General features: G+C 28.9%; 1 pseudogene; it reads left to right on the plus strand.

The window, feature by feature from the left end:
* Positions 1-8985: 8985 nt before the first annotated feature.
* LOC123892749 lies at positions 8986-12662 on the plus strand (annotated as a pseudogene).
* Positions 12663-13199: the final 537 nt, after the last annotated feature.

Here is a 13199-nt window from a genome sequence, read left to right on the forward strand (position 1 = left end):
AATAAACTATTTTCAAGGTGTAAGTTTCACCCTATCCACCATATAATCAACATAAAAGGTTTCTTCCAAAAAGATTATATTATTTCAAGAGTTTCAAATAGTCCACACAATAGCATGCGAGATTAACAAACACACTAATCTACTTTTCCTACCCGCATTTGTACAATTGATATTATTTTTACAATTTTATCTTTCAAATGAGATAACGAGTTAATGTTTTCTTTAGAGTATTTATTATATATATACTTTCTCCTTTCTAATTTATAAGAAAAAAAAACCAACTTTTCTTGTCCCAAATTATTAATAAAAAAGATAAATTTTTATCATTTTGTAGATTTAATTTTACTTATTCTCATAAAATTATATGCAAATTATATTTAATTTTCTTTCTCTTCAAATAAAAATTATACTTACATCATTCTATGAAACTTATTTTAAGGAAACATAACAAATTATACTTCAAATTATTGTATTTTGTTTTTGTTATGTAATTTTTTGCTTAGCTTACGGAAACATATTGTTAATACTTAATACTTAATAGTTTTATACTATTAATTAAGAATTTAATTTATATACACAGTTGGTGTAAAGTTATTTAGCACATACGTCCAATAATATATGTGGCAACATGTCATTGGATATGTATATATATAATAATTTTACATCGACAGTGCACAACAATTAAACTTATTAATTAATCACCATTGTTAGATAGCTAAAAATATTTGACTCTAATTTTTTTTGACAAAGCCATATAGTGATAGTTTGTGATTGATTCACAATATAAAAATAATTGCACCATATATGCACCAAAATTAATCTATATTGATTTGTTCATTTAACGAAAAAAAATCAGCAATTATTTCGAAACTCGGAACAATTCTTATTTCAGTTACTGAACAAGGTCAAACTTTATTTTTACTGGTGGTTGAAGACTTGAAGACAACAAATATCAATTTAGTCTCTAACTATCATAACTGGTGGTCGAGCCCACTTGTTTGGACATGGTGTAACTGTGTTTCTCTATACTCTTGATTGTTTTTACACTTTTGTATATGTAAACTCTTGTAGTTTCTTTTGACACTTCTTGTGTTAATGGAACTCTTTAGTTAATTATAATATATATATATATATAATTTTGGCTTGTTAAAAAAAAAATTATATAGCATATATTACTTACTCATCGAACAAAAAATCAAATGGTACGTGAATCTATTTATTATTATTTTAAATAATTAATCAAGAATTAAGGAGCTGCTGAGCTCATCGGATTCTCTCATTGATACAAACTAAATAAATAAATAAATTTTGTACCAAAAATAAATAAATAAATAAAACCGATAATGCTAAATTAATTAAAGAGCAATAATTTCAAAACTCTTCCCCACAGCATATTCTTCCGTTGATTCAGAATCTGGTATACATCGTGGTATACATGATTATCAAATGTGAATCACACATATCTCAAACGACAAATAGTTGATAATCGTTCTATATATCTTTGCATCTGCGTGATAATCGTGTTTAGATAATATTCTCTCTAAGTAAGAAATAATTAATTTTATAAGTTTATTAAATAATTAATGTAACTGATTTATATTATAGGTCATATATAAAATATTTACATGACACAATAATTTAGTGGGGGGTGTTTTTATATATTTTTTAACCGAGACGGAACACTTACCGAAATAGAAAAATGTTTGGTAAAAATAGTAGATTATTGATAAGTTAGCTGATAATTTTTATTTATAGCTGATAAACTAATTAAAGTGTTTGACGAAATTAAAGGTTCAACTAACTAATAAATATAAGATAACATAAAAGGGCCCTTTTTTTTAACGAATAAAAGGGCACTCTTAATTAATAATCAAACTACAATCAAATTTTTAAGATAGCAATTTAAATTTATGGGTAAATAGGGTTTTACCCCCCTGCAAAATAAATCAATTTTGCATTACACCCTGCAAAAAAAAACTTGGGATTACCCCCTGCAATATTAAGATTCTCTCTTTTTACCCCCTGCTTGACAACTTGGCATAAAATCTTTATTTTTTATGAGGTGGCATGCATATGTGGCATTTAATTTTTTTTTTTAATTTGCACATGTCATTTTTATTATTAAATAAACTAAAAATTAAAAAAATCATAATAAATTCTTTTCTAATTTCCCCTTCATCCCTACCACAATAACTTTCATCATTCAACAAGAACAAGAACATCAACACCACCAAGAACAACAACAACATCAACAAAATCATCAACACCACCAAGAACAACAATCCAAAAAGAACCCAATTTTTTTTCTTCCAAAAATCAATCTCGGTAAACCCAGAAACATAATCATAAATTTCTTTTGTTCTTCTATTCTTCATCCCTTTGCAACAACTCAATTTCTTCCTAACCCAAAAACATAATTCTTCTTCCCAATTCTTCATCCCATCAATTCAATCTCTAACCCATAAATTCAAAAACCCAGTTTCTGCCTTTATAGGAAATCCGGTTCCTAGTTCCTGCCTTTGTTCTTCATCAATCATTTGTTTAGACGAATTCGGCGGATTTCTAGGTTTTATTTTAGAGAAAAAGGATTCTGAGATTCTAAGTTTGTGTTGGAGAAAAAATAATTTTGGGTTTTGAGAAGAAGAATGAGAAGGAGAAAGATTTGTGTTATGTTACAGGAAAAGATTGTGAGTTTTTTTTTTTTTTTTTTTTTTTTTTTTTTTGTTGTTGTTAGAAACAATGGATTAACATATCTTTTTGAATTAACATATTTTATTTTTAATAATTTTTTTTGACACAATATTTTTTATTTTTTTAAAAAACTAATTAAGTAGAATTTTTAAAATTTTTGTCACCAATTTATTTAATAATAAAAATGACATGTGCAAATTAAAAAAATAAAAATGAAATAAATGCCACATATGCATGCCACCTCATAAAAAATAAAGATTCTATGCCAAGTTGTCAAGTAGGGGGTAAAAAGAGAGAATCTTCATATTGCAGGGGGGTAATCCCAAGTTTTTTTTTTTTGCAGGGGGAGTAATGCAAAATTGGCTTATTTTGCAGGGGGTAAAACCTTATTTACCCTAAATTTATTAATGGAATTTGTCTTTTATATAATATTATAAAATGAATTGTATATGTTGAAATTTTATTTTACTTTTAATATAATATTGTAATTCACGTCGATATATACATGTACACTAAGCCAACTTGCGATACTTGAAAATTGACTTCATGTTCTATGTTGTAATTGCCTTAAAATCTTAAGATAAGAAAGTTTAGCACCACGGCAAGACTGCTCCTGGTGCGGCACGGACCATTCTTTGCGCGAGGCGCAATCAGTGCCTGATCAAGCAGATATGCCCCTGCCTTGGGCGTGCTGCACACCAATACCTGCGCGGGACGCAATGCTGGAATGCGCGATGAGGCTTGCCTCATGTGAGTTGCACGCGTGAGCTAGTTTAATTGGTAGTGAGAATGGATTGAACATGTACTTGAACCACAAGGTACGTGGTTCGATTTCCACGGAAGGTAAAAACTCTACTGGAGAGGGGAGTAGAGAAGATTATGAGTCGCCTAAAAAGAGGGGCTCGGGCTGTGATGACAATCAATTATATGTTGTTTTTAGTAGTAATTTAGGGTAGTTTTAATAGCAATTGAAGCCCAAAAGCAAGCAAATACCTGGAAAAATGAAGTTACTTGGTCCAGAAGCAAGAAAAGAGGAAAAAGCAGCAAAAGGGCAAAAATGTAATAAAGCAACACAGCCATCGTACCCTCGACGAATCTCAGCGTGGCTCGATGAGAAGGCGGTTTAATTGAAGAAAATCTGCAGAAAATCTTTTCCATCGTACCACGATGGCTTGTCATCGTGGCACGATGATGACTTGAAAAACACGCAGAAAATCCTGAAGAAATCTTCCATCACACCATGATATGATCCATCGTGGCCACGATGATGCGAAACTACACGCCATCTTGGCCACGATGGGTGCGATGGATGCGCAGAAAAAGCCCAAACCCAGCTGAAAAACTATAAATAGAGCCTCCTTCCTCCACTATTATTCATTCAGAAATATTGAGACATGTTCAATATTCACTCTAGAGTTAGGAGAACTCTAAGGTGGAGGCAAGGGGGCCAAGGAACTCCAAGGCTAATAAGGTTCTTTTCTTTCTGTCTTTGTAATTTATTTTTCATAGGTTAGGTGGAGTCGAGGAACTCCTTTACGAATGCTTGGTTTGTATTTTATATAATTTGGATATAAATTCAATTGTTTCTACTTTCAAACTCTTTTATTATCCGGTTTTATATTTATTTTAATATTGATCACATTAGAATAAAATCTAAGGACCTAGTGGAAATCGAAGAAACGAAGCTAGTAATCCCGAACAAAGGATAGTATGCTAGGGCCAACATGAGACCATTAAATTCAGTATCTGAGGTCTTAGTATATGATTAGAAAGAACGATAATTTTTACCCGAGGCAGAGTTAGGACTAGTTAGAGGCACACGTGACGGGTTATGACACACGGAGGTAATGATACCAACGTTTTTAATAAAAAAGTGGAACTTTGGGGCGATGATGCTTAAATAGAGTAAGAGTAACCACTAACTAGGCTCTAAACAGTTTGTAATAGAAATAGGGAACGAGTGCTTCTGAACCTATTTTTAATAGTTTAATTCCTAATAGAGGGAAACAAGGGAATAACCACCAAGCAGGATTAAAGGAGGGATCCGAACACACTTAACCACCACGTGTGGTCACACACACTATTTATATTTTCTATCATTTAATTTCAGTATTTAATTTTCTGTCATTTACTATTATCCGCAAAGATACCTTTCAAAACAAACAAAGCGAAGACAACTATTTATATTCCTAAGCGAAACTAGTAACCTTGGCACAATCCCTGTGGAGAACGATACATTTATCACTTTATTACTTGGTAGCGATTCTGTACACTTGCAGAACCACCGTCAGGCTGTTACAAAATGAAAGTGTCTGAATTAAACTCGGTATTTAGCCCAAGAACCGACTAATTTGATGGGACCAATCCCACCGCTCTTTTACGGGAACCTCATTTAAATCCAGATTTTTTTTTTCTTTGTACGATGTCTCTATATATATCTGTAACATTAAGATGCCAAAGACATTGCTTTGATTTGTAATAGATACCAAACGGAAGAAAAAAAAAAAGCCCTCAAAATTAAATAAACACCGCAATAATATGAAGAAGAAAAAAAAGTTCGAACAAAAAAGATAAAAGTTGCACTTAATTAATTAGATTACAAAATCACTTAATTTATTTATGGCAGATGCATATGAAATTTTTTTTGTTGAGAGACAACAACCTCTTAAATGAATCACAATTAGCTCGAGACATGCATATATAATGCAATGTCCTGGCAACTGAGTTAAACTCATGAGATAGATGATACATTTAATTTAGGGTTAAATATGTTTTTAGTTCCTATAGTTTCCTAGAATTTTCATTTCAGTCCCTGAAGATATTTTTCACACTTTTTAATCCCTGAAGTTTTTTCCGTCAATGTTTTTAGTCATTACTTTTCATTCAACTCGTGTATACTTTCACATTTTTGAATGATTTTTTATATTCATGTTTATAATATGATAAGAACATCTCCGATAAAAATTTAGAATTTTTTAACATAAGATAAATTATTGTGAATTTTTATGTGCAAAAACCTAAAAAATTCATATTTAATTCATCTTTTGTTAATAAAATTTAAACTTTTGTAAAAGAGATTCATATAATGTACTAAACATGACCGTAGAAAAAAAAATAAAATTTCAAATGGTATGCACGAGTTGAATGAAAAATAGGGATTAAAAATATTGACGGAAAAAACTTAAGGGACTAAAAAGTATGAAAAAAATCTTTAACGACTAAAATGAAAATTCTTGGAAACTACATGGACCAAAAACATATTTAACCCTTTAATTTATAAAAATAAATAAAAATAAAACGGGTATTTTCGAAACAAAAATAGCCCTAAATAATCACCCCCTCTCTTCAAAGGATAAGGAGAAGTCAGCTATCATATGCAGCGTGCATTGGACCCCTCCTTTCATTATCGATAGCGAAAATAATTTTTTTTGTCTTTTCACAAGTTAATAGAAAATATAACTTATACATGTACCAATAAAAAAATATAACTTATACTAGTTTTTTCATAACTTATATGAACTCTTGGTGTATTTGTAGGAACAATCCTTTGATGCGTTTGCAAAGCTGTTAAAATCTATGTAATAAATGGATTTGGAGTATCCTTAATTTATATTCCCCTTTGATGTCATTCTGCTTATATATAAATAAAAACTAACAATATGATATATGTTAGTTAGAAGAGATTCCATTATTAAAAAATAACAATATATCTTATCAATACAAAAAGAAAAAACAATATACACACACATAATGTACGTAGATTATGTGGATGTCTATATACACTTAATCATTATATCATCCTCAATTCCTGATAGACATGCTCACAATTCACGAGTCTGGATTTATTTCAATACCTTCGTTTATAAGAAAAATAGGTACAAGTAAAAATTAGTGAGTTCTATCAAGAGAATTTTTTATATTTAAACGAATCCTTATATTTTTTTTCTTGACACAAAACGAATTCTTATATTGGTGCTCGATTTATTTGTCTTTTGCCAAGTATCTTATTAACTTAAAATTTTACTTTTTAAGGTTAATATTTTTTGAACGAAAAATATATTATTAATAATAATTAGGTCTCTGCATAAGGCGAACAAAAATCAGTAAAAAGAGCTACAAAATAAAAGTGTCGTATATAAGCGAAACATCAATGAAAATGTCAAAATAAACATCACCTAAAAGAGGTCCACTTCTAATCTCATACTTAAAAAAACACTGACTACCAAAAAAAATTCCGACACATATAGATGCCACTAAACACTAACTCCTGAACTCGAATTAAAAGTGATCGACCCATAAAGATGCCACCAAACTTTTTAAGGTAAATCAAATGAAAAATTTTGAATTTTAATTTCGGCTCTTACATATTATAATATCCTACATTCCTATCAATTGAGTTTTATATTATATATATATATATATATATATATATATATATATATATATATATATATATATATATATATATATATATGAACTGATTCACCACTCTTTTATTATTATAAAATTTATTTTTTACTTAAAATAATAATAAAAAATTTAAAGATCCATATATATTAATCACGATCACTAATTAAATTATATATATATTTTTTTGAACAAGCCAAAATGAGATCTTTATATAAACAAAAGTCTACTCAGCACAAGACGTACTAAAGAAGACTAAGTAAGGTTACAAAAAAATCAAAATACAAGGATCAAAAGAAACTATATAAAGTCCAAACAAAGCATAGGACTAGACCACAAAAGATTATTTTGTAGACAACCTCCTCTCCAATTCTCTAAGTATTGAGAACACTTGGATGAGATGTCTGAGATGGTGTAGAGTGTAGACAACCTCCTCTCCAATTCTAAGTATCAAAGAGCACTTGTTCCGATGGTAATTAAGAGAGTTTTGCCACATTTTGTGGTTCTATATTCGACTTAAAAAAATTAATCTTTACAGTTGTACGAAGAGATATTTGAATCATACTAAAAATGAATTTTGTAAGGAGTATAAGATATCAAAAACCAAGATAATTTTGCATAAATGCATGTGTATTTATTACTTGACAATTTTTTTATTTTAATAAGCAAAATTTATTACTTTGGCAAATATTTGACTTATATTTCACAAAAATATTTTTTTAGCTTATCAAAAAAAAAAATTTTTTTAGGAAAAATGCTGACGAGTATACTTATTGGGTTATTTAAGAAATAAATATTGTGTAAAAAAAAAGAAATAAATAAAGATAAAGATAATTTTTGTGTAAAAAATTATGCATTTAATTTATTAATTTGACAAATTTGTAACTTATATTTTCAAGATAAGTAATTTTCCTATAATTTTTTTAAAGAATATTTAAGAACATTTATTAATATAATTTTTCTAAAATTCTTTAAATAATGCAATGTGTACCGTTCTTTTAATTACGTAATACTACCGTGATTTCGTAGTCAACGAATTATATGACAACCCCCTCTCCAATTCCAGCTCATTTTGGATGATGATGGCCAAGAGTTTTTATCATAAAATAATTAGCATTTTTTTCATTTCCATTTGAATATTAACGGTATATCTATTAATAATTAAGCTCATACAGTAGATTCTACCTATAATCTATCGATTGTTGATCCAACGATGATTGATGTTGGAATTAATAGGGAGGATCACGATTCAATCTTCCACGATTGCGATCGAAAGAGAGCTGTAACCACTTTATATCATAATTGACCCCGAATTAAATTAAGCGATTTAATTAGTTGGATACTTGTGGTGAAAAAAAAAATTGACCCAACAAATGTAGCCTAAAATAATGACTAATTACCAATCGTTAGTTGACTCGGTGAGATTGACGCTGAACTTGGTAGGGAGGACCGCAGTTCGACCCCCCGCAACTGCGATCGGGAGGGACTAGAACCACTTGATGCCAGAACTGACACCCGAACCAGATTCAACTGGTGGTGAAAACCAAAAAATAATGACTAATTATATAAAAAATACTATTAGCACAATTATTGCATGTGAACAAGTTTTTTTTTTTTTTTTTGTGGTCTTGAACAAGAATTGTTTTTAATGTATTAAAATAAAAATATTAAGTATTTGTTATTTACACGATAGATCAATTTTAATTGGTTGAATGAGGCCATTTAATCATGGATTAAGTTTTTTTTTTTTTTGATAAATCATGGATTAAGTTGAAATGGCAAATTTTGGCAATATTATATGCTATGATTGCCAGCTACGTAGCTATTCGTATAACGTGGCAAGGACTGTAAACTTGCCCGAGAGAGAGAGAGACACAAAAAATAAAATAAAATAATAAAATCGACTTCTATAAATTGTGATTCCAATGACCAATGATAGTGCAACCACAACCTTGTGTATAAGAAGGAAGGAGTATATAGATAGTGTTTGAGTGAAGGGGCCAAATAAGTTAACAACATATATAGCACAAATTAAGAGATTATGGCAGGCCCATTGAGACCTCAAATTGTGCTATTTGGCTCTTCCATAATTCAAATGAGTTTTGATGATGGTGGTTGGGGTGCTATTCTAGCTAATTTGTATGCTAGAAAGGTCATTTTCTTGCTACTCCATGGTTATTTTTTTTCATTTATCTTTTTATGGTACATTTACATATACTTTCATTGTCTCCAAATATATATATTTTCATCTTATTCTCCATTATAGACCCCAGCTCCCTCCAGTTTTATTATAAACAAAAATGTATATACATATTTACCCCAAAATACATATATTTTTTTGTGTTTAAGATAGAGGGAATATTTATTCAAGCAAATTGATAAAACAGTGAAAATATTTATTTAAGCAATAAGATATATGTATTTTACTAAGCATTTACTAAGCACGACTCAGTTGACAAAAATATTATACGTAGTATACAGGGACACTCCCACTTATTTACCTTAAAAACGTAAAATTTACTAAGCATTCGAACTCGGATCATCTGCAACTATTATACCAAAACATGCATGTTATATTATATTAGTAGCAATAATATATCAACTTAGGATTTATTTTTTTCAAGGAAAAAAACTTTAGATGTAATCTATAGTTATGTGATTTTAAACATGAGAATCTGAGGACTCTTTTTACTTGAAATGAATTTTTGGGTTTACAAATGCTCAGTAAAAAAATTTACAAATGCATATTATGTTGTTGTAATGTAACTATTGAGAGTGAAAATAAATTTATGTTTAATATTTGACATGGTGATATATATATAGGCTGATATAGTGTTGAGGGGATACTCTGGTTGGAATTCAAGACGTGCTTTGGGTTCTTGATGAAGTTTTTCCCAAGGTATCTAATATATTCCATTGGTATTTATCTGAATATTCCAATTATTGGTATCTTTTGAATATCCTATATGTTATTATCCACTTGAATATTTAATTAATTTCTTCTATAATAAATATTTTTTAAAAAATATATTATTTTATTGAGCAATGTCCCCATTGGAGTCAACTAATTGAAATGGTCTAAGTGTCTTGGAAAATATTAATTTATTAGTTTGAGTAATCATGAACATGATTTAACTGAATTACTATCTTACAAAGGAAAATTGGACATTTTTTAATATGTTTGGTTGTTAAGATTTTGACCTAGTTTTACACAATGTGATTAGTGATTATTTCTCTAATTTATGGTCAATCGGAAATGTGTAATTACTTGTGTTTATTTTATTATTTTGGTTAAATTATTTAGAAGTGTGTTTACACAATTAATGTAAATTATAATTAATTACCTGCAACTTTTTTTATCAAGTAGTCTAGTGGCTAAAATTCAAACTTTATTAAGGTGAATAACTGACGTGTTCTCCAACTCTTGCATATAAAATACGATACTCCTACCAACCGAGTTAAACTCACGTGAACATCATATATGTGACTTTGAAAGTAGTTAATTATACTTAAATTGCACTTTTAATAATCTAACAATTTTAAATGATAGTGTAAAAAATATTTGCACCCATAATGTATATGTATATTAATATTCTTACTTTGGTTCATGCTAAGATTCTTTTGCTTTGTTTGTTCTGTTTTTTTAATCAACTTAGGATGCTCATGTGCAACCATCATTGGTAATTATCTACTTTGGTGGGAATGATTCAATTCACCCTCACCCATCTGGTCTTGGTCCTCATGTTCCCCTTGAAGAATATGTTGAAAATATGAGAAAGATTGCTAACTATCTAAAGGTAGTAATTAATGATTTTTTCCCTATTTCGTGGACAATTTTTATTTATTTATCATTATTATTATCTCAAAAAAATATTCAGCATTCTTTTTTGCCGGTGATCGATTAAACCATGGATGTGCCTGGATTCAAACATCGGTTCTATATTTTACATATTTGTCCCTATCAATAGAGCTATCCTCACAGGGACTTATTTACTGTATAATTTATTAGTGCAGAGTTTGACACAAATAATAATGCTTTTCAGAGTCTTTCGGATCATATTCGCCTTATATTTCTCACCTCTCCTCCTATCAGTGAAGTACAAATCAGGAAAAAACTCAGGTTCATGCAATTTCTGTTTGAATAATTTTTTAAACAATAATATACATGATTTTAATTCATACATTTATATATAATAGTAGTAGGATATTGCAAAAGTTATATATCTATATATTTTGATGAACTTAATGGTGTGATTGAATATTCCAGTGCAACACAATCTGGAAGAACAAATGAACATTGTGGAATATATGCAAAGGCATTGGTGGAGCTATGTGATGAGATGAATTTAAAAGTCATTAATCTATGGTCTGCAATTCAGCAAAGGGATGACTGGTTAGATGTCAGCTTTACGTGAGTATAAATATTCCTTATAACTTTTGTTAAAAAAAAAAGGAACATTCCTTAACATTTCCAAAACATCCCTTTTAGTTTCTCTATCAATTTTTTCCGGTCACTATTTCAAATAAAAATCCATTTTAAAGTAATTAAATAACCGATATATCTGGTCAAAATATATAGTACTAATTTTATTCAATGAATTATTTATAATAGTGACTGACAAGAATGTTTTTTTTTTTTTTTTTTTTTTGACATAGACAAGAATGTTATTACTATGATATATGACTAATTTTTCACATAGACTTCCAACTCACATCCAAGTGGCATTATTATTCCCATGTGACAATGTTATGTGTTACTATCAACATTAAATAAATGAAGATTGACTACAATGATTAAAAGGAATTATTTTACCGATCGTTAATTAGTTCAGTGATGATTGAGAAGAAGCGAAATTATTTGATATTAGAACCGACTCACGAACTATATTAGACAGTCTAGTTGATCGGTTACTGGTGGTGAAAAAAATTATTTTGCTAAACTACACAAAGAAAAAATAGTGTGATGTTTCTTGATGATTTTTATTTTTTTTTTATGAATAAACAAATAATAGTATATTAGTTGTTATGTGTTACTATTTTCTTTCACTATTATAAAAATGTTAATATTTTACGTTTATTTTTTTAATGCGATTATTATTATTTTTTTATTAGGGATGGAGTTCATTTATCAGCTGAAGGAAGTAAGGTAGTTTTGAAGGAAATATTAAAAATCCTTAGGGAAGCAGATTGGAAGCCAAATTTGCATTGGATGGCACTACCAACTGAATATGCTGAAGATTCACCATATTACCCTCCAAGTCCAGATGGAACCACCACCATAAATGTGTCCTACAGTATCCCTAGGAGACATTTGCAATGGGATTAATCTATAAAAAGCATTTGTGTGGTGTGGTTTGAGTATAAAAAAATGAAGCAATAATTGAAAAGAAAAAAGAAAAAAAAACACTTTGGTTATTGTTATTTTTATATATGCAATTTATTTTGCAAAGATTGAAAGAAATTCAATTGTGTGGAGCTCTTGAAAAAAGTCAGTCACAGAAAGGGAAAGGTTATATATTTCATATTTTATTTAAATAATAAAGGGAAGAGTTTTTTTTTCTTCATGTTGTGAAAGTCCCTACTCTTTCCTTTGATAAGGAACGGTTTGATTATTATGTATTTATCATTTGTTGGAATTTTTTATGTAATTTATATACGCTCAATGTATATATTAATTCATATCAATTTAAATTTACATGTCACTTCTCCTATTTTTTTAGTAGATAAACAAAAATAATAAAAAATCGAAATTTAGCACATAAAATAGAGGGATTGGGTCCAATCATTGTCCGGCAATTCTCCCCATATCTATAAACCTTTTGTATTTTCAACAACTACAAATACAATAAATTCTAATTAATTTCATATCTAGTTAGACATTCAACAAAAAAAAAAAAGTTTTTCCCATAAAAAATGCTAATAAGTTTTTCCCGAAAAATATGTCCGTAAATTTAGTTCATTTGGAGTTCGAACCTCAAACATTCCATTAATTTACTTTAAGAGTAAAAAATTTAGTCACTAAAATATAGTACTTGACTAAAAAACAAAGTTATCACGAAAAATTGGTAAAGAAACTTAAGTCAAATATACGCTTTAACTAA

The sequence above is a fragment of the Trifolium pratense genome, linkage group LG6, assembly GCF_020283565.1.
Source record: "Trifolium pratense cultivar HEN17-A07 linkage group LG6, ARS_RC_1.1, whole genome shotgun sequence".
In the NCBI taxonomy this organism is placed as follows: domain Eukaryota; kingdom Viridiplantae; phylum Streptophyta; class Magnoliopsida; order Fabales; family Fabaceae; genus Trifolium; species Trifolium pratense.